This window comes from Mustela lutreola, chromosome 6, assembly GCF_030435805.1.
Source record: "Mustela lutreola isolate mMusLut2 chromosome 6, mMusLut2.pri, whole genome shotgun sequence".
Taxonomy (NCBI): Eukaryota; Metazoa; Chordata; class Mammalia; order Carnivora; family Mustelidae; genus Mustela; species Mustela lutreola.
Window position 1 is genome coordinate 85736129 of NC_081295.1, and position 22955 is coordinate 85759083.

The 22955-nt window shown below is 44.8% G+C and overlaps 1 protein-coding gene and 1 pseudogene across 1 annotated transcript in view; one reads left to right on the top strand and one right to left on the bottom strand.

Moving 5' to 3' along the window:
* Positions 1-22955, bottom strand: part of BTBD9 (BTB domain containing 9) — a 417303-nt gene that overhangs the window by 41342 nt on the left and 353006 nt on the right. The window lies entirely within an intron of this gene.
* Positions 1511-2225, top strand: LOC131833274 (transcription elongation factor 1 homolog; annotated as a pseudogene).

A 22955-nucleotide genomic window follows, 5' to 3' on the forward strand; every position in this document is an offset into this window, starting at 1 on the left:
CTCATAATGATGAGGAAGAAAAGGATTGTCAAAATCCAGTGTCACTGCTTAGGGGAAGATGATCCTTGGGGCAAAACCAATGTTGGATGAAAAATACTCAAAAACCTTGCACAAACACTTCTAGAGATTACCAGCCAAAAAACACACAATGTACAAAGAGCAGAAATGGAGAGGCTCTGTCTACTGGAAGGGCTGAACATGGGTAAAGACGTGCCATGAGAGAAAGGTAAAAATGTAAGAAAAAAAGCTTGGGTAAGAACAAGATCTGCAGGAGAAAGAATGATCCATTATGAGTCAAACACTGGTATGCAGCTAATCCAAATAAAGAGTTTTCTTCCCATTTCTAATTTTCATGATTTATATGTTTAATCAGAGTTATCCAAATATCACCCATTATAAACTCCGCTTAATGTGGGTCTTGTTTCAAGAATGTTTGTCAGGTAGCACTCACACTGCTTATAAGACTTGGCCATTCAGAATGGAAGCATAATTTCAAGGTAATAATGAAGTGTAATGCAGCAATTCCATAATCTAATTTGGGTAAACCTATAAATGTGACTCAGAAAGGCATGTGTAGCTGAAGGTAAGTAACTTCAGATGGAATTCTTGCTGGTAGACGGTGAATGCATGTCTCAAGGAGCTCCCTGTGAGATGGGGACACAGTTACCATGGACAGGAAGAGATGAAAGAGTATGCTTTCCCCGTGGGTGCTCCCAGGGCAGCCTCTGCCTCTGTCTCTGCAAGCTTCATCCGAAGTCCACTTACCCACCTCTGTGCCTCTGGAGCCTCAAAGCCATCCATCCCTTCATTGCCTACAACACCGTGGACAAACAGCATAAATGGGTGAAGGAAGTTGTCTCCTCTTGCCCAATGATGTGCCCTAGAGGCTTTGAGATCCAATTGAATCAAGCCACTAGCAGTCAAATTCAGAGGTCATGGGAAGAGGCAGGATGCTCCAGGGTACATGAGGAAGCTAGTCCAGCAAAACTGGTAAAGGTCAAGGACCTCCCTAGATGGTGAGATCTAGGAGAACAGAGACATTCTCTGGCTCTGAAGTTGCTAATGTCCTTCTGGGAAACCCCTCCTTTAGTAACTCAAAAATTTCATATGTGCCAGGCATTACATGGGTATTGGGAATGTAGATATGAACAATGAAAGCAGACAGGGTCCTCACTTTCCTGGAAATTAAAATCTATTGCCATGACAGAAATTAGTAAGCAAATTACAAATAACATAAAATCATAAATCGTGACAGGTGTTTTCAAGGAGAAGAACACAGTACTATGGGAGAGAGGAGGCCAACTCCATTTTGGCTGGAAATGGTCATTTAACCAGCTTATGTCAATGGTCATTTGTGTAACCAGGCAAAGAGCAGAGATTAAGGACTACCTATGAAAATGCAAAGAAGTGTCAGAAGTAATCCTGGACTTTAAGGAAGTTATGACCTAACCGAAGAGATTTAGTGATATCTTCCTTTTGCATAGAGTTTTATCACTTAGAGATTACTTCCATGTACACTGAATCATTTGAGGCAGGTATGACACACACATCCAAAGAGACTAACGATACTTGTTCTCAATGAGTGAGCACAGTCCCTTTGCTAGGAAGGAACATAAGGCTCCAGGCCAGAGGCAGACTGGCTTCTTAGTCCCCAGGCATCCCAAATCCTAGAGCACACCAGCTTGCTTTGCCCAGAGATACTAACCTATCCCTGTCCCTGCCTGTTCTCTAACCTGCCATAACCTTCTCCACCCACGGGAATGTTAATTAGTCTCATTCAGGTTCCTAGAAATAGGTCACCTCAGGTTTTAGAGAGGGATGGGAGTGTGAAACCCTCTCTTTTGGAAAACCAGTAAGACATGGAACCCTACCAAGGCAAATGAATTGCATAACTCAAAGTGTAGTGATTTAGGGAAGCCACTGTCTCCCGGGTGAACGAGGCCATTGCAATGGGGGAAGGTGAGTGTTTGACCTCCTACAGACACCGGGGACAGAAAGTCAAAATGGAAGCTACCCTCCAAGAAGACGACAGGCACCCTAGAGACCCAACACCTGCCCCTCCTGCAACCACGAGTTTTGTGAGGAGAAAATAGACCATGTCCGCAACACCAGAGTCATCTTCTGTACCATGTGCCTAGAGAAGTCCCACACTGGTCCCGTACCTGTGCAAGCCGGTGAATGTGTACAGTGATTGGACAGACGCCCATGAGGGAGTCAATCAGTGACAAGGCAGAGGACTGACCCGCTGGGCAGTCCCACCAGCTATGGAGCCCACCGGCCCCCTTCCAGCCCTCTGTATGGAGTGGGTATGGGTGTGGTTGGGGTGTGTGTGGCCACGCAGGTGTGCTTGGGGGCATGGCATAGACTTGAGGTGGGGTTGCCGGGACCCCAAGGGCCCACACCACTTCACTTGGCTCTGAAAGCTTTGACCTGCTGGCCGCTTCGCCCTGGTGTCCTGTCATCCCGAGCAAGCGCTCTCCGGGACTCTCCAGGCTCCTCCTCATGGGACTCATCAGCACTCTGCCCACTAGAACTGGACTGCCTGCTCCCTCCTTTCCTGCCTTCAAAGGCGTGTGGCCTGAGATAAGAGCCACAGTCCCATGGGCCCCTTCGCTGGGCCCTAGCAGAAGAGCCCCTTTGCATATTAAGTCATGCTTTTGTAGAGGAGGAAGGGGCTGGGTGGGGGACAGCTGTCAGGCATGAGCCCTTAAATGAAACAGCAGGAAAACAGACAAAACACAGCAAGGGAGCAACAGACAGGCACTTGGAAGCTTCCACAGATTTGGGGAGGAGGAGCCCTTGCGATCGCTGCACCCCTGTGAAAGGAAAGTCCATAAATGGGGACCCAATGGCACAAGGCAGCCAGCAAGATGGGCAGAGTTCATAGCAGACGTGGGGGTGTGGGTGAGCCATGACCAGGATGAGCCTGGCTTGGCAGCTCCAACGGGCCCAAGAACCGCACATACAATAAGCGAGTCCGAGAGAAGAAAGGCTAAGATCTAGGGGTGATGCCAAGATTTCTGACCTTGGGAAAACAAGTATTAAAACTCTCAAAGCTGAGATGTGGGCCAAGAACACGTAAATCTCATGGTGCTTATTCAGGTGTGAGGCCACGTGTGTACACGTGCACGCATACACACACCAGTCACAGAGTTCCCTCCCCCGACATAAGGGGCTTCTGAAGCCATTTGTGGTACCACAGGGATCCAATTAACCACCGTCTCTCACAAACATTAAAACACTAGTTAGACATGAAAAACACTGCTGTGGCCCATCAAAGGCAAGCTACAGCTGACAGAACAGCCCTGAATAAAACAAAGACCTAAAGACGGCAGGGCTGCTCTGGAAGCAATCGACTCTATAACCACAATTTGACCCAGGATTTTACGGCTGAGATGAGCAGAGGTTTGGGCAGTGTGAGGCTGACTACTTAACAAGTGTGTCCTGGAGTGGCTTTTTTGTCCAGCGTGTACCTCAAGTGTCCCCTGTGCCAAGTCACTTAACAGGGAAACCAAACGCTCTACTGTAAGGAGATGCGGAACATGGCCCTGAGAGGGTGGTCAGGGAGTCCCTTTCTTCACGTTCTCAAAAAAGGCTGGCATTCTGATTTCTCTCCAAAGGAGACCTCTTTGGGGGTCTGTACTTTGAAGTCCTGGCTAGAGGCATAAGTGTCGTCGCTTACTGTTGTTTTAAGGGCACGTATCTATCACATAGTTCCCAGCTTCTGTTCTTCCACTCCTGGCTTCAAATTCCTCAGATTTCTAATCCAGAGGTTCTCCAAGGACTTAACAATGAGCCTCTCGAAAATGGGTGGAGAACAACGGGCCCTGTGGTATGCTCCAGAGCCCTAGACACACACGTCAGCGGCTGTCCTCGTCCCTGCCGCTGCTGGGGCAGCAGGAACGGAAGGGGATGGACGTCACGAGGTAGATGAGAGAGCGGGGCTGGCTGGCCACAGTGGCGGCCGGACTTAGCTGGCTGAGGAACCAGTTCAAGAGTGCTTCAGAAGAGACCAGAAAGTCCTCTGCCCAAGGTCACAAGTCCCTGTCTTGGGAGCAAACAGGGAACAGGGGACCACTTTCCTCCGTACCTGCAGCTCCTCCTGCTGACAGAGGAGAGCGTCCTCAGAGTGTCCTGCTCTGCGAGGGAGGGTGTGACACAGAGGGCTGGCAGGCTTTCCATGCCGAGAACCCAGGCAGGCACCTTGAGACTGATTAGTGGACAGACTTGAGAAAGTGATTCTGTTGCAATATGGCACTTCTGGAACCAGATGTATGTGGTACTTTGCTCAGAAGGAGCCCTTCTTCCTTGACTGTTGGGCCCATGGCTGTCCAGCTTGCTGCCCCAGGGCACTAGAGCACAGAGTTAGAGTTCCTCTTGCCCTCCCTAAAGCCCCCGGCTGCTCCCCCACCTTAGCTTCTCACCTGGAAAACGGCTATCACTCTAGGGTAGACTCTTGTTAACCCTCGTCTCTAACTGCTGCTTTTCTGGTCTCCAGTCTCTCTTACTGCTAATTCATGGTCTGTCTGTCCTAGGTACATTCTACCCAAAAGGCACACGCTTAGCAGCCCTCTCTTCTGCCTGAGAAGAGAATAAGGTTAAACTCCCCGGCATGGCGTCCAGGGTCTTCCACAATCTGGTCCCAGTTTGTCCCTCCAGCCTTCTTTCCAGCTCGTTCCTGTGGACATGTGATACTTCAGGGGCAGCCCAGGGCACACTATTGGACGAATCCTCCTCACTCCTGAAGCAAGAATGGGCAGTCCCGGGCCTCCCAGCCCACAACTCGGTTAGGCCAAACCAGGTCTAGTTATCTGAATGTGCCAAGCTGTGTCACATCTCGTGTATTTGCACATGCTGCTCCTTTTGCCTCGTGTGCCTCCCAGTGCCCTTGTCCACCCCAGACAATGCCCTGGCTGGCATCCGGTTACCTTTCAGGATTCAGTGTCAGTGGTATTTCCTCCAGGAGAACTTTCTCGACTGTTCTTACCGCACTTACTGATTTCTGTATCTGTCTCTGGACCAAAATGAGCACCGTACACTTAGGAACTTAAAGAAAAAAAAAAGTGGCACAGAGTAGATGCTCACTAAATGTGTATTAAAGGTATGAACAGAACATGTGAATACCAACCTCTGGGGTTCATAGAATTAGAGTCTCTTTTCCATAAGACAGCTTTGCATACATTTAAAGATCATCATCAGGGGCACCTGGCTGGCTGGCTCAGTTGGTAGAGGATGCGACTCTTGATCTGGGGATCATGAGTTCAAGGCCCATGTTGGGCACAGAGTTTACTTAAAAAAAAATTTAAATAAAGATCATTATCATCACCTCACAACTCTCTTGGTCTCGTCTTACCTGGGTCTTGTTTTATCCCTGGTTCCTTCAATGGACCACCCTCCACACCACCTTCCTGGGCTCTCATCACCCAGTCATTTGCAATGTCCTTCTTTAAGCACAAACACATGTGTCCTGCCCAACACAGAGCACAACAGGAAGGTCGCATGGGCATATGGACATGGGGCAGCCAGTGTAGACTAGGACTGCCCAAAGTTTAGAGCAGCCTCCTCCTAACTATTGGCTAGTATTGAGTTTGTGGCCAACTAAAACCACAGCTTTTTTTCCACATAAACATCTCTCAAGCTTGTCTGCCCCCCTATTGTACTTGTACAATTGATTTTCTGAACCTAAATGGAGGGCATCACATTTATTCCCATTAAATCCCATCCTGTTGGTTTGGTCCCACATTAGAGGCTGGAGAGGTCATTTTGAATGTCATGTCTGCCCTCTGTCTTCTGTCAAGGCATTGATTAAAACAGTGAAATGTATAAATGCCCAGGACTGAGGACAGAGTCAGAACGTATGTACCAAGAGCTCTTTCTCTCCTCTCCCCTGTCCCCACATGGGCTCCCAGTCCAGTCCATCAGCAGTCTGTTTTACACAGCAAACTCCCCACCAATCCCCCTGTCACCACTCTAGTCCAAGACCCTGTCTCTCTGGGTTATATCAACAGCTTCCTTATTTATCTCTCAGTTCCATATTTATCTCCCTCCAATTCATTTCCCACACAGCCACCAGAGTGATCTTTAAAAAGCAGAAATCAGCTCATAGCACTCTCTTGCCTAAGACCCTACATAACTCCCCTCTGCTCTTAGAATGAAACCTATACTCCTTATCAAGACCTGAGGGTCATATACAATCTGAGAGGCACTGGCCTCTCCATCCCACCTTGCACTGTCTGACTCCTTCCCCAGGCTTCAGCAACACACACACCAAGTTCATTTCTCCTTGATGGTCTTAAAGTTCCCTGATACTCTCTTTCCCCAAGCCTTTGTAAGGCTGTCTTACTATATCACTAAGCTCAAATGTCACTTTGTCAGAGTGGCCTTTATCTGAGCTCAAGTAGCTGCTTTTTGCCTACAAGAGTCCCATTACTATCTATTTATCCTCCTGTTTGACTTTCTTCATAGCATTTATCAGTAGTTGAAAGTTCCTTATTTATCTGGTATTGCCCATTTCCTCCTTGCGAAGATGTAACCTTGATGAAAGTAGGTATCTTGTCTGCCTTGTTCAGTGCCTGTCACTCAGTGGATGCTCAGTTTATTTGTTAAGTGGATGAATAATAGTCAGAATTATGAAATCAGGAGAAATGAAATATATTTGTTATATGTATTAATAAAAATCATGCTTGGCTCCATTCTTACCACTGTTATTATCAACTTTGGTTTGTTATCAATATTTTATGATGCCGTCAAAGAATCAAATAGAATTACCAGCACGGAGTTAGGCCAGACAATAATTGGTAATAAAAATGCATTATGTGGGATAACACAGACATGCTACTTTAAAACCATGCACTCTGAGAGACCTCTAAGATGCTGGTGCAGAATTATCATGTCACATGTAGTTCTGTGGTTACTGGATTAGATTGTTTTTATATCAAAAGGGCCATTTTTGAGGGCTATTGTTCAATCAGGTCAAATTCATGTAAATGCCTCTAATCCCTGCATTTATATATACTTATTCTAGTGTAATATTAGGGGCAAGGATCATTCTGATTTCAAAATCTGAGTCTTACTGACTTAGAATCCTATTCACAATGGTGGTATAAGACTCATACTGTTGACCCAGTCGTCAGCACGTCAAGTGGGCTATCAATGGGGCTGGAAGGGCTTACCAGGAGCCCAGCAGCTCACCCACCCCAGTGCCATTAAGCCAACCCTCCTGAAGGCTCCACCGGCTCCCAGGGGTAAGCTATGGCCCAGCCACATGCGAGGAAAATAGGACCATTCTTTTTATTACATCAGCAAGACCCTCCTCTCACCCCAAAGGCCCAGAACGAGATATCTGGATTCATACTCGTAAATTAAAAATGTATTAGGAGCGCCTGGGTGGTTCAGTCTGTTAAGCGTCCGACTCCTGATTTCGGCTCAGCTCAGGCTTGTTCCTCTAGCACTCTCCTCAGCCTGGACAGACGAGACTGCCTTCGCCTCTGGTGTTGAACTGGTGCTGATGGCTCTAAGACTGTTTTCTGAATGATTCTAGCTGAAGCTATTTATATACCACTAATCACTGGAAGGTATAAAAGGGGCTCCTCTCAACAAATATTTGAGCATGAGGGGATATGCGCTCCACATGGAGCAGGCCTCTTGCCTAAGCTGAATCCCTTTAAGCAGGAAAGGAGGGTAAAAACTAGAGAAGAATGGCCCAGACAAGTTTTTACCACATCCCCTAAGAAACCCAAGATAAATAAAGATTCTTAAACAGAAAGAGATAAACGATACAAGAGAGATGTAATGTAGCATAGAGCTCTTCCCAGAAGGTCCCCCTCCCCCCTCTGTCATTGGGCTTTGAGCTGCAGTTCATTTAAGGAGGCCTTTTTCAATGAGTCTCTCTGGATCACGGATTACTATCACAGAAAGAGGTCAGGCTTCCTCCTAACGCCCAGCCTAAATCCTGCCTACTCCAGCAGACTCTTCCCAGGGCATGGCTGGCTCACTCCAGGGAAGCATGAATCCACCCACTGAGGAGCCTGGCCAAAGGGGTTCTTAATTCAAAATCTAGGCAGGGTGGTCAGGAGACCTCTTCTCTCCAGACCTGTAGGAGGGCTCAAGTTTTTGGTCTTCAAGACAGCAAGAATTTGGTTTGGATTAGTTGAAATCTCATTTTCCACTCTTCCCTAGTGATAACCTGTATCTAATTCACTGTAAGTCTGAAAAATCCACAACACTGTTCCGTTCAAGAAAATTGCCCCCAAAATATAACCACTCATTCATTCATTCATAGGTTCATTCATTCATTTGCTCATGAATCATTTCTAGGCTTCTCCCACATGTCAGCCTCTGTGCTGAGTTTTGATGATTCAAAAATAGATAAGACACCGTCCCTGACCCTTGAGAGGTAATCGAACAGACCTGTAAATATATCATAGATGGTCTTTGGGGCAGAGAATTAATAGCTATAACCAAAGCCTCAACACCAGGAGTGGGGTATTCCGAGAAAAGCATGGAACCCCCTTAACCCCATTCTGTGACATCTGCTACAGGGCTATGCAGAGACCAAGGGCTCAATTAAGTGTCCTACAGTTTAAACACTGCTACTGCGCCATTCATGTGGCTTCACTGTGTCTGCCCTGTGCCTGCCAAAGCCTTTCAATTCTTACCTTTTGGCAGACAGAGCCTAACACGAAGCAACGGCCTAAATGACAGAAGAGCGCGCTTGGAGGGCAGATGACCTTTGTATTCACTTAAACAACTCAACCTTTCTCAACCAGAACAGTCACCAGCCTCCGCCTGCTTGCTGCTTGCGAACCTGAATTCGCCTGCCACATTTGCATGCATAATGTGCCGAAAAGCCTTCTTTATAATGTTTACTTCTATGTTTCTTCCCAATGAAATCACTGAAGGGCAAATTTGATTTTCAAATCAGTTTTAAAACATCTGCCTTTGAAAAAAAGTGAGAGTGAAGAGATAAGGCTTTTAGATTACAGGCAAGGGCTAATTATTTTAACTGATACCCCTGTGTCTGGGCTAAAAATACAAATGTTAAAATATTTTTAATGCATAGCCACCGTCTAATGGATGTTAATATTTCATTAGGGAAAGGCTTCCAGTCAGGAGGTGTGTACTCAGTGATTGCTGAAGGAAAAGCCTAACTTCCTGACCCTTCTTTCAACACGAACTCATCGAACCTTGTGCTTGAGCACTTCTGTTTGTTGTCTTGCATGAGTACGTTTCTTTCAAATATAACTTAACTATATATCTTATGACTTTCAAGATCTTCAGGAAGCTCAAGGTATTTAGTATACTTCAGGGTTCTTATGTATTTTTTTTTTCACTTCCGAACAAGAATATCTGAGCTTGCAAGCTTGATCTCTAGATAAGGAGCTCTTTACTGTTTGGGGCCAGGTAAGCGACAATTAATGATGCTTTCCAGGGGCCGGTATGTGACAATGACAGCTTCCAGGGGGCTGGGGAGATGAGAGAGAAGCAGCTGTGGGTTTGGTTCTACCTCCTATGGAAGAGTTTATTAAAGTGCCCACATGTATCTTATAGGTGTAACATGTATCTTATAGGTGTAACATGTATCTTATAGGTGTAACATATATGTCTGTCAGTGTCTGTGTCTGTGTCTGTGTCTGTCCAGCCGACACACAATCTTAGGACTTTAGAACTGTGGTATGCCAACTTCAGAAGGAGCCTTAGAGAGAAATCTATTGTATCTTATCTTTTACATAATAAGTACTTCACATTTTTGTTGGTAAGATAACAATACACTGGACTATTTTAATAACTAGAGCTCTCAGAGCCTATAAATAAGCCCTGTTTTAGGGATGGTGTTTTATAGATGTAGACACAGAGGTGCAGGCAGAGTAAGGACTTGGCCAAGGCTACTGGGTCCATCAGTGGCAGAGCTCGGGCTGAGAGTCAGACCTCCTCATTTCTACCAGCTCTTTTTATTTTGCATTTTCTTTCGTTCATGTGCAGTTAATGCTGCCATATTACCCACTTTTCTTTCTGGTGGTGAGGTCAGGGTGAATACTTCAAGAATAAAACCGCTAGTGTAAAGGCTGAGATTAAAGTAATTTTACATTAAACACAATTCCAACATAGATTTTCACTTTTATCCGTCTGCACGTTACTTCATCCCCTAGCCTGTACCTTCCTTGGGGGCCGGGCTCCGACCTCTCCCCCACCCCAGGGCCTGGGATGCAGCTGAAGAACAGGAAGCTGCTCCCCCAAAGGCTGCCTGCACTTTGTGCTCTTGGTCATCCTCTGGGGCAGCCAAAATGCAAGTATCAGCGCACTCCCTCAGGCCCCTGACTTTTGTGGTCAGGCAGATTCCTGCCTGGCATAGTTCCCACCTCCCAGTAGGCACTTCAGAAAAATGGGCTGCATGAGTGGATAAAGGTCTGCACGGGCTTCCTGTTCAAAACAAGCGAGTCCTGAAAGAGGGCAGGCAGGCCTGAAGGGTGAGAAGAATATTCCCTAATGTTTAGCCAAGGGCTGGCTACTCTTCCCCAGCCCTAATCTTTTGGGAAAAAACCTTCAGGCCTGATGCACAAATGCAGCTGCAAAGGCAGAGATGATTCTGAAATCTGAGCCTGGCGAGGAGGACTTGGCTTCCGTGTGAACTTCATTTGGTTCTCAGCACTCCTGGCTGAAGCCTAACAGTTGAGGTCACCGATCTCAAGGTTTAAGATTTTGCCCAGCAAATGGTGCCAGACCTAAGGTACGCGCCAGATGGAAAGGTCCCTGGAGAACAACTGGAGAGCAGGTAAAAAAATAACATGATAACCAAGATGTCTGTAACCAACACTTGCTATTTGTATGGAAATGTCTGCTTTCTCCAAAGGTTTTCATATGTGAGTATTCCTTTGACCCTCAGATCTCCCCCTTTTGTGCCATGGCTCTCTCTGGCAGTCCAGTGAGGCCTCTGAACCCCTTCCCAGAACGTTTTTGAATGCATAAAACCAAACATGCAGGGAAACCAATGGTACAGAAATACACAGACCCTTTGGGCAAGATGACATGGAAAGGCCCCTGGCTGGAGACAAAAAGGACTGTCTCCTCACTAGCCATAATTGTGTGACACAGCACAAGACTTCAGAACCTGGATGGAGGCTGAGACTCTAGATCTCCTTCTATCAGGATCCTCATTTCTCAAGAAAACCTAAGTTAGATGTTCTTACTGAAAGGAGAGGAATGTCTCATTTAAGAAATAATGATGACAGCAGGTTTTATATTGCTGCCCTATGTCCTTTCCCCCAGACCCCCTCTGGGATTTGCTTTTCCTCCTTAGCCCTCCTTTCTACACAGAATGGGTACCAGGGATTGGCAACACTGGTACAAATTTTAGGTCCTCTTTGAAAATACAACTCTGATTTGTCCATAGCTCCTCCCCTTTACTTTACAGTGTAGTAAAATTAACAAGTCATCTGACCTAGACATTTTTTAGAAGATTTTATTTGCTTATGAGAGAGAGAGAGAGCAAGAACATGAGCAGGGGGAAGGGCAGAGGGAGCAGGACAAGCAGACTCCCCCTGAGCAGGGAACCCGACGTGGGACTTGATCCCAGGACCCTGCGTGACCTGAGCCAAAGGCAGACACTTATCTGACTGAGTCACCCAGGTGTCCCTGACCTGTACATTTCTAAAGGAGAACACTGGTTTGTAACATCGTTTCGAACAACTTAGAAAGCCACCCTCAACGGGAAATCTAAATATCCATCATCCTAAAGGCAGCTAAGCAGTAACATTCAAGTCAAATGTAGGGCAAACCCGCTTCTGCTCTGAAGGAAAGACCTTCACTTCCATCACGTCTGCCAACATACGATGTCCCATCTGTAGTGCCGGGTCCCCATGCAGACTTCCTACGTAAGAGGATCACTAGAACTATAAATCCTAGTTTAATTAAATCAATCTTAGTCAACCCCCAAAACAACATGCTAGGCTAGAAATAAAATCCCAGTAAACAACTGGAAAATGGGCACCAAATAATATTAGGACTCCAGAGATTTTGGCAGAAAATGGGTTTTTCTATTGGTTCTTGATTAAAACTCTGCTTCCACCTGGGTCAGGGCATTTCATGGGCACACTCAATTCAGTTCCACATGGACAGTGTCAGTGGGAGGCCCTGTGGGAGGAAGCAAACAAAAGCAACAGTTCCCCAGACCCCAGAGCCACTGCGGTGAGTGTATCTGGATTCAGATCAGAGAAACAAAGAGCTACGCGAGTATGGTCCTGCGAAATGGATCAGAAGCACTTTCTCTGAACAACACAGTAAACACCAGGGGCTGCAGGAGGCCTGGTCTCTGCCCAAGCACACACTTCTCCCAACACCTCACTGATCAGCAGTCTAACTCTGTAAAAGTACGACTTGCTTGCTTTTTAGTGCTAATAAATTGTCTTCATAAGCCGCACGCTAGCTCTTCTGTGATTTGGATGAATTTTCAAGCAGAGAAGTAGACAGTCGTCTGACTTCAGGATGGGGCCGAGGGCACACTTGGAAAGAGTCAGCTGATAGGAGAGTCTCTTTTGACATGCATGTTGTTTTTGAGCCAGACGCCCGGCAAGGGGTCTATCTTCTTTCTTCTTCAACACCCCTCACGGTGCTCTGCGTACTGAGGATCAATCTTTCATTCTGATGAGAAAATGCAACCTTCTGTGCCAAAAGCCAATCATCTTTTAAATGGGAGGTCAGCTCAGGCAACTTCTGAATCTTAGTAGCCACGGTTTACCAACATCCTGGTGTTAGCAGGTCAGACGCACTGAAGTGCCAGGCAAGAAATCGAAGGCCAGCTCTGTGACAGATAAATGGCAGTGCCCAATGATCATGGAGGTACCAAGGAACCCATCAACATGATTCATAAGACTTCCCCGATAGCACAAAGTCAACAGCTGCTGGTCTTGCTTAAGCCATCTGATGGGGATAAGTGGTTACCAAGAGGCCTTGGTAGATGGACGAATGAATGCATTACATAAGCAGTACCTCAGAAGGGGAGAAGCCTGTCTAATGAAAATGCAATCTTAATTTATTATAGGAACACACTGAATTTTATGGTGTTCTAAGCATCTAGGGAAAGTCAGGAGATGACTTTCAATAGAGGTGGGGAGGACTTCATTGCAAAGCTCGAGTCCATGGCTCTTCTGAAAGTATTTCCCAGAGATTAAAACAAAAAATCATGGCTAGAATGCCATCCAATCTTGACAGCGTGTGACTCGAGAGAAAAGTACATGGCATAATAGCCCTTTTCCTCTCTCAGGGAGGAGCACCGAGTCATCTAGGGTGAATTCACTTTATACCTAAGATGTAATCTCTTATAGGAAATTTAAAACAATAACTTGAGACCTGGCAGTTTTATCATCCAAGCTATTGGGCTAAGCTTCAAGCTACTAATCCCCCGAGGAAAAGCATAGCCAGGAGACAGCTAAAATAAGCTTAAGAATGTATATAGTCATTTTATTACAAATGGCTACTTCAGAATCATTCTGTGTTTGATTTTGACTCGTTCAAGGCAAGATTAGCCAATACACATTTCGGACACACTTGGAAAACAACCTGTCAATCTACCTGTGAGAAGAGAGATGCCTCTGAAAATTTATCATATTGGTGAGGGGAGAAAAGGAAATCACCCACATTTTGGCTATTGCTAAAAGCCAAGCAGAACCTCCTGTTATCCAGGATAAGTGGTAAATTACTGCTTATTATAGGGTATTACACCGTTTACAGAAACTGCAAGTGCTCATTACAAACGACACATCACACTTATCGTCAGAGAGTGTGGCCAAAGCATGGGCACAGGCGTGCGACAAAACATGTGCCGCTTGCCAAGCCTCCCTGTGGCTGAGGTTATTGTTGCCAATACAAAGGTGACAAAGAAGTGGACTGGCTGAACGTACAGGCTGTCCTCCTGCCGCTTCCGGGAAGATGTGCTCAGAGGCTCACTTGAACTTCCCTCCGACAGGTTGAAGGAAGAAGGGGTGACCTTTATTTATCCACTGAGGCCAAGCCCACTCTCTTCCATGGAGAAGGTAGGTCCAGATTTGGCATGCAGCTTTGCTCCCACAAATGTTAGCCCTCCTGATTCACTCAGAGAAGATTTGGTCTAGCTGAGTGGGTCAGAGTCCACAAATGCTTCTGTTTACATTTGGATCAAGGCCTTTTGGGGACTATGATCCTGAGCTGATTGAAAAAGCTTAATTAACGAGCCCATGGGAGGAAGAAAGTGCCCACCCAGCGCCGTGCCTGACCTAGAGCAGTGGCTCAAAGTATGTCCACTAAGCGAATGCACGGATAAACAGCAAATGTGGAGTGAACACAGGCCCACGCCCCACCGACTGGGGGCTTTAGCAGGGCAGTGATTCAGCACTAGGGAAAGATAATCTTCGTTAAGGAAGTGACAAAAGGAGAAAATACTGTATCTGAGAGTATCAGTTGTTCCATCCACAAATATGAATGGTTTGGAAGACTGTGTGCCCTATATTCCCCCTTCTCATCTCCTCAGAAATTTAAAAGTTAATTAATATTAATGTACGAATATGATATTAATGCACTGTGAAGGTATAAATTGAAGAAAGACTAGAAATCCAAAAACAAATGTATCTGTAACTGTAGATGACAGCACATCCCATGTCTTCCTAAACACTTGATTACTACTTCATGTTACTGGGGGGTTCTCTGTCCCCGCAGGGCATGATAACCCCATCTCCGTGCATTGGAGGCCTTCCCTTGAAACAGGCCGAGGCTATGATAGGAGGGTTGCGACGGTGCTGTGAGAACACCAACTTTAAAATCGTATCCTCTTGTTAGTTTGAGCCTGTGATCCAGCATTACATTACAGTAGGTCTGGATTTTTATTTGAGTTAAGAAAAATGAGTCGAGAAGATTCGGAAATGCCAAACAAACAAACGAGCTTCCACGAGCCCCTCCTTCCCCCACCCCTAGCAGACCCCAGGGAAAAGACTATACATTTCAAAGCTCCAGCAGTCAGAATTTCTATTAAGCCTATATATCCACTGCCAAGTCCTATAGAGAATTCAGCGACTCCCTGGAGAATTAGGAAGGAAAAAAAGAACAACATAAACAAGTTATTTTCCTCTAATAGCAGTGGCACTAAAGCCAGCTGCCCTTCTTTGCTGGAGCATCACCCCCACGGAAAACACTTACACTAAAGGTTCTGAGAAGCACAGATAAGGAAGGAAGGGATATCATCTGGTTTTTTTTTATCGGAGGAAAATCACTACTTCTCTGATACAAGTTTAATGTGCAACAGCCTGGAGAGAGAAGGACCGACAAGATGATGACTTCCCTCACCCCTTCCAGGTCAAGCCCGCGAAGCTACGATACTAGGAGTGCAAACGCTCTGTTTCGCTTTACTACAAGCGCTGGGTACTGCTGTATAAATTCGGATAAAGAGGTGGAAAGTGTATGAGCAGGAAGCACTCAGTAACTCTCTCCAAAGCAGCTGGTAAATGTGTGCAATTCCAGATGATCACCACCCTGAAACTATACTTTAAAACTTTGTAAGAAATGTTTATTACTGATACTCAGTACGTAATTTACAGCACCGTGGTGAAATTCTCTTCCATTTCATTTCAAGGGCTTGTGAAAAGAAAACGTCAACTGTGGGGGAAATATGCTTTATGGATCTTGGCTTAAAACCGAGGAAAAACACACATGCGAGTCTCTTTTGGGAGAAGAAAATAGTCTAATAAATGGCCTAATGAACAGTGTAATGATTTTTTTTTTAAGTAGGCAATAGGAAGGAAAAGGGAAGAAAAACAGAAGCTAAAAGACTCCAAACCTAGATAACGAAGCCCTAGGTGATTTGATATGGAGACTATGCTTTAAAATCAGTTTTTAAAACATGAATTATGATATAGCTAATTGGCTGGATAAATTAATATTCAGTGGAAGAAGCTACAGTGAGAGCAAAATAGAAGATCATATGAAAATGTAAGTGGATTTATAATCTATAGTCTTCATCATGCCTTCTGAAAGGTGAATCGACTTCTGACTTGTACCTTTATGTGATTTTTAAGTCTAAGTTCATAGCTTCCTTTGGTCAGGAAGTCTCCAGTGTTTGCAGTCACAATGCAGGCCAGCAGTAAGTGACCAGGATCCTATGCATCTTTTCAGAAACACGTCCCTAATTTCATACTATATTCTGATCATGTCTACACTCTCATAGTCTTTACAGGACTGCTTCTTACTATGGTCTTATAGGCCATACAACATTCTGGAAACAAGGGATTCAGAATCAGGGTATCTGGATTGGAATCTGGATCTTTCCATTAGACGAGAACTTGAGGAGGCATCTGTACCCGCTACCTGTCTCAGAGTCTCATCCATAAAATGAGAGGCTTACACTATAACTTCCAAGGTACTTTCAGCTAAACCATTTTATGACTACAGGATCCTCTTTTGTATTTTATACTTTGTGTGTGTGTGTGTGTGTGTGTGTGTGTGTGTGTTGGTGGTGTCTGAATTTTCAGAAGTTGCAGACAACCTGTAAGTTTCTTTGGAGAACTATCTTTCTGTCTCCTAGTATTCTCTCTCACAATGCAGCCTTTACCTACTCAGGTCACTCAACAAATATAAGACTAAATCACAGAGGGCTGGGCTATGCATTTTATTAAAGACCTAGTAACTAGAGGCTACTCTGAGAAAATCTGGCCTCTACTTCTAAGGGGTATATCCCAGGGCACATTGAAAAATGGCCAGCTTTTTAAGAAGCAAACTTCCTCCCAGCCTAGTCCCTTATTTCCTCCCTCCTCTGAGACAGACCCAAGGAAAAGGGAATGCTGTCAGGCTGCATGGAAACAAAATATAGTGGGACATTCAGCAAATGGAGCAGTTGCCGGTATTTGGGAAGAGAAGGATCAAGAACTCACAGAGCATTTCTGGCTGGGTCTTGAAGGGAACAGGGATGGGTTAGAGATCTGAAGACCATCCTGTGGAAGTAAAGATAATTAGCTGATCTAAAGCATGGACTCATTTGACAACAGCAATTGGGCCAGACTGAAAGCGAAGAATGATACTGGTAAGGAGAGAGTTAAAGAAATAAAGGTAAGAAAGTTAGGTGAAAGTCAGTTAAGTATGGTAGTTATATATTTGAAATCTGAACGTGAAGTCTAACAGTAGGGCAGGCTATTTGAAAATGAGACGTTTGGCAAAAGCTGGTCGTGTAGACAAAGAAGGCAACTCGGGGAAAGATATGAGATTTTTCTCAGTCGGTCACTGAGGCACCTGTTCAGGGAAGCAAGGCCAGACCAATCCCATCTGGCAACACTATTCCAGATACCAAAACAGCAAAGATGCAGACAGAGTACAGATTGAGGGAAATCACTATAATAGTCTAACGGAGAGGCATGAAGGTCTCAGTTAAGATGGAGGCAACGGGAACAGAATAAAGGAACAAAGAGTATAAAAGACATGATTCCTGACTGATTGTGAAGGGACAGGGAAAAGGCAAGAGTCAAAGGGGTAAGATATGCCCAGGAGGAGGGGCTAAACACCAACACAAGCAGGACCTTCAAAGGAGAGGAGCTGCTTTATGGGGAAAGAGGACAATGAGCTTAGTTTTGGACAAGGTGAGTCTGTGAAACCATTGCAGAAGGGCCAACATTTAATGAAAAATATGAATGAAAGAGATAGCTGAAGCCAAGAGAATAAATCAGATAGTCAAAGACGAGTGCCCTTTTAGCTCTAAAAATTGGTTCTATGAAATCCTGGATCCCTGAATTCACAGGAACACTTTGTTTCTCTTTTTCCTTTTTTTTTTTAAATTTTTAAAATTAACATATAATGTATTACTTGCTTCAGGGGTACAGGTCTGTGAATCATCAGTCTTACACAATTCACAGCACTCACCATAGCACACACCTCCCCAATGTCCGTCACCCAGCCACCCTATCCCTCCCTCCCCATCCCCCAGCAACCCTCAGTTTTTTCCCCCGAGATTAAGAGACTCTTATGGTTTGTCTCCCTGTCTGGTCCCATCTTGTTTCATTTTTCCTTTTCCTTTTTTTAAAAAAGATTTTAATTAATTAATTAATTGACTGATTTAGATCATGAGTCGGGGGGCAGAGGGAGAAGGGAAGAAGAAGGAGAGTGAGTCCCAAAAAGATTCCATGCCAAGCTCACAGCCTGATGTGGATCTCAATCCCAGGACGCCAAGATCGTGACATGAGCCGAAATCAAGAATCAGATGCCTAACCGACTGAGCCACCCAGGGGCCCCTTTTTCTTTTTTTAACCCAGGAAAAAAAAATCTGAGACCCTTAGCACTCTGGGATAGAGGTGAGTCAGCATTAATCATGGTGAGATTACCAAGATGGCTCTCCTTACTTGCACCCAGAGACAAACTGATGCAGGCCACTTTAAGAAGATATGATCAAAACTATGTTGACTTTCCTTCCTGCTCCTGCTCTACTTTCCTTGTTTTGCAGATGGGCATGCTGACTATTCATTTTTATAAATGGATTTCTCTGATGACGGTCATTCCGGTGTCTATGTGTTGACTTGCCTGCCTTCATTTAGGGTTATGTGATTCTGACCTTAGGGGCCCATTAAGGGGCTGCCTGCATTGCTTTCTTGGCAATGCTTCTCCCAGGGAAGGGGTTAATCAAGGCTTGGTCATGGTAAGAGGTGCCTCTGAGGCATCACTCTGGACAGTGCTGGGACAGGACCCTCTGCAGCGGTCATGGTAAGAGGTGCCTCTGAGGCATCACTCTGGACAGTGCTGGGACAGGACCCTCTGCAGCCATCCGGAAACCAGAGGAGGAATCCAGAGCTTCAAGACTCCAGAGTTAGGTCTGTTCTGCTGGACAAACTCTACCCATCCTGCTGCGAGAGGTGCCTGCACTACCTGGGTAAGTGGTTTAGAGTTCCTCTCCTGAGAAGGAGGCCAGTTTTGTTCTATTTTGTTTTTTAACGTTTTACTCTAAAAATCCAGAGAAGCAACTGAAACATATTAATCTGACAAACTGGGGATTTTAAATCAAATCGATTACTGAAGTGAAAGGGGCACAGCTGGCAAACAGGTTTCAAGTACTTGGCCCCTCCATAAAGAAAAACTTCACTCTTTTGAAGAGTGGTTAAAAATAAAGGTAATGGACTTCCAGCCAGTAAGCAATCTCGAGTGATAAACTGTTACCAGGGGATCCAAGTCATTAACTTGAAGGGGCAAGGGTAGATGTGGAGCCCAGAGAAGATGGGGCCTCTGGCGATGACTGAAATTGTGGAGGAAGGCTGTGAATGAATCAGCGATGACAGATCAATAATGGATTAATATAGAGAAGTTGGGGAGACACATTTCTGGGCTATAAGGACTACATTATCAGGGTCAACGAGCAACTTTTATGCTCTCCCACAAACTCTTTCTTGCTCCACAGGATAGGCTCTGAACGGGGATGGACAGACTTCCTGAGTAAGCCCTGTGAAGATGACAGCTCTGGACAGCAGCAGGACTCATGGAACCGACATGTATCATGACTGGGGACAGAGTGGTAGCAGCGGCCCATCCATTCACTCAGACAATAGTACAAGAGCTAAGTCCTTGCTAGGGTACTATGGGTAAGAATAAAATGGCCAAATCCCTGCTCTGATGGAGCTTACCTTCTAACAGGGGAGAACAGCAGTAATCCAATACTATGCTAAGAAGTGGGCCATTGCAAAACGCACTATTAGCTGTGAAGGACAATATCTCAGTTCTGTGAGAGGGAATAACAAAGCACTCTCATTGAGACAAGTGATCAGGGCAGACTTCCCTGAGAATGTGGTCCTTCAGCTGAGGATCGTGGAAGTTAACCAGTCAAAGCACAGGGCGCGGGCTCCAGACAGAGGCCATGGCAGGTGCAAAGGCCCTTTGGGAAGGCAGAGCATGATGCAAGGTGGGTCATGAGAGGAACCAGGCTGACGTGAACACAGACAGCACAGAAAACGTCTGCAGAGGCAGGAGGGGGCCAGACTGTGCAGGCACTCTAGGCCATGTGAAGATTTGGGTCTTTATTGAGAGAGCAATAGGAAGCCAGCTGAGGGTTCAAGCAGGTATAAGGTCAGAAATGTCCTTAAAATGTGCCACTCTGGCTAGTTAGTAAACTTCAGGGAGGGTGCAGAGAGAACACAGTGGGGGCAATTAACAGAGCGGAGGAAACAAAAGGGATGATGATAGTCGGACTGGTGTGATCTTGATTGATTTTTATCATTTGGAATGTAATATTAGTATGAAAGTTATTCCATAATGAAAGAAAAATCTTTCTGACCATGCACATTTTAAGTGTGTTCACCCAGCTCACTGAGAAAGTTTTATTGTAAGTCTATTCATTTCTTTAATAACAGGCATGGAAAAAAATTATCTTCACAGAATAGGGAAAAGAGCTCTCAGCTTCTCCCTTCTGATCATTTGCTATCTGAGGGGGCTACATGTCCTTCCTGCTCCTTCACCTGTCAAATGTTGTGGGTGGGGAGAGTTGTCCCCACTGGTGGTCCACAAAACCTGTTGATAGCTCTAAATTTAGAACTTGATTCACCTACTTAGGATGAAAATATACTTCCCACAACATACGGGTAAAGTATTGCATAAAATTTTTCTATAGAACAAAAGATAAATGCCTTCTCTGGATGGGTAAGTATGAGTCACTGACTCCTTATTGATGTTTTCTACTCCAAAATATTCATCTATTTCTGGTACTTCATAACTGCATATTTGATTAACACGTGTCTCCAAGTCTTTTTTAACAGACAGAAGCCTTCTACAGGGCAGGCTCTGATATATCAGCCTCATTAGCCTGGGATCTGCTTAGTATCAGACCTGTCCTCCGTGTGTATATGCGTTTTATCTGAATTCTGTTAATTTTTCTTTTCTTACTTTTTTTTTTTTTGCCATTCCTCCTACAGGTACATGTTTCTTTATCATTCAAGTTCTAAAACTCGTGACAAAATTAACACCAATGGTTTTGCCCTTTAAGAAAAAAACACAGGAAAAGAACATGACTGGCTTTTTTCATTACTGTCAAAAGCTGTGTAGAAAAATGGAATTAAGTCTGAAAAGAGGAAAATAAAATCTCCAGAGAGCATTTTTACAGTGACAATAACACAACCAGAGCCCATTAATTGGCTCCCTCTTTCAGAAGGAGCAAGCAAGCACACTCCTCCAGCCTTGCAGGGACAGGCGTCTGGCGTGTAAGGGTAACTGGCTGTTAGCACAGCAGAGACTTGCAAGAAATAGTAATATTTCAATACAGGACCTCTGCCAGAGCCAAGAGCTGCAGTACCATCCTGGAGACTAAAACTTGACACTTTGTATGAACCTCTTCTGTCATTGACCTCAAAGGTGGAGACATTTCCTTCTCTAAAACCCACTTTTGTTCTATTGCATCACATTAACAGGGCAAGCCATCCATGCACAAACCCTAGGTCACCTGGTTAGCAGCGACCTCCCGGAACCAGCCCAAGATTTTTGTTTTGTTAAGCATCAGGCTAAGAAGAAAAGCTGGCAGTCTCAACTTTAGCACTGACAATGGCCCAGAAGATGCACAAAATTGCAGGCAAGTAAATGGTCCAGGTTCAAACATCTCATTTTTCAATCTCGCTATACTTGGGAAGAGTTTTCTGAGGCTGTAACTCTCCACCTTTAATTCATCCCGTTGTCCTCAACCACTGCAGCACTTAGAAAAAGAAACATGACTCCCTTTCTGAGATTCCTGGTGAATAAATAGCATCAGCTATAGAAACCGACCCCAGAACAGAAGGCTGCCCTTCCCCAGGACTAAACGGCAGTATATTCAGCAAGGGGGATACAGATATTCTGTGATAATAATATCAACACTGAAGACCTGGGAGGAGGCGAGCTGACCCCACAGAGGCCTTTCCAGGTGACACAGAAGCTGCCAAATGCTTTCAAAATGCTTCTCAGGGAAGGCACAGGGGAGAAACTTTCTCAAGTTAAGATGCTGTGGAAACGGCCTGACCCACAGGGGTGCTCCAAGGTCAAGAAGGCTGGGCCCCTCTGAGAGGGCAAACCCTGGGTGAAAATGTACTTTTGAAGTCTTGGGGAAAGGCAAAAGGAGGAAGCACTCTCACAGAATGGGGCCTTAAGAGGCCCAAGGGGAGAAGCAGCATAAGGAAAATATGGCTCAGGTGTCCTTTTCAGGGAAGCACAACTTGTGCTTAGAGTAAGTGGCTTCAAGGTTCTGAAAAGCTACTAGGATATTGCTATGGACAGCACTTACTTAATTTCTTTAATTTATTGCTGGCAGTGAATAAACCATGCCACTCTGCCAACATATGCTGCTCAAATAACAGCAAGGACAAACATCTAGAAAAACATTTATGACTGCAGCAAGAAAAAACAACTTTTCCAAATAAAGTCATCTTTTTGATTATAAAAGAAATATATGTAAATTGGTCAAAAGTACAGAAAACTAGAAATAATTTACATAATCCCAGTCCACAGAGGCAGCCATTAACAACATTTTGGCCTATTTCCGTCAGGCTTTCTTCTTCCATATTTTTTTTCCTACTTGTGATAATATTTCTACACTTCTGCATTCTGCTTTAAAAAAATCTTATTATATATATTTTTTCTTCAGTTATTAAAAACTCTTGACAACATTTTTAATGAACAATGAGGCTGGAGAAGAAAACTTATTTAGGAGGGAATCCAGATAGTATATCTGGCAGGTAGATAGCTTGTAAAAAAATTTGGCTAAAAACTAGAAATCCTAGGTAGTTCTAGATTATGGCTATAGAATTCTTCAGTGGAAAAAGAAAATTTTCAGTAGTATCAATGATCAATTCTTTATAGCTAGTAATTTATATTTGCCAAAATGTTTGCCAAGGGCATAGTCTTGGACAGATGATGGCTGAGATGAGTAGCACTTCTATGAACAAAATTATCAGTCAATGAGACCATGACAGCATGAGAACTGGTTAAAAAATGAACCTGAATGAAGTCAG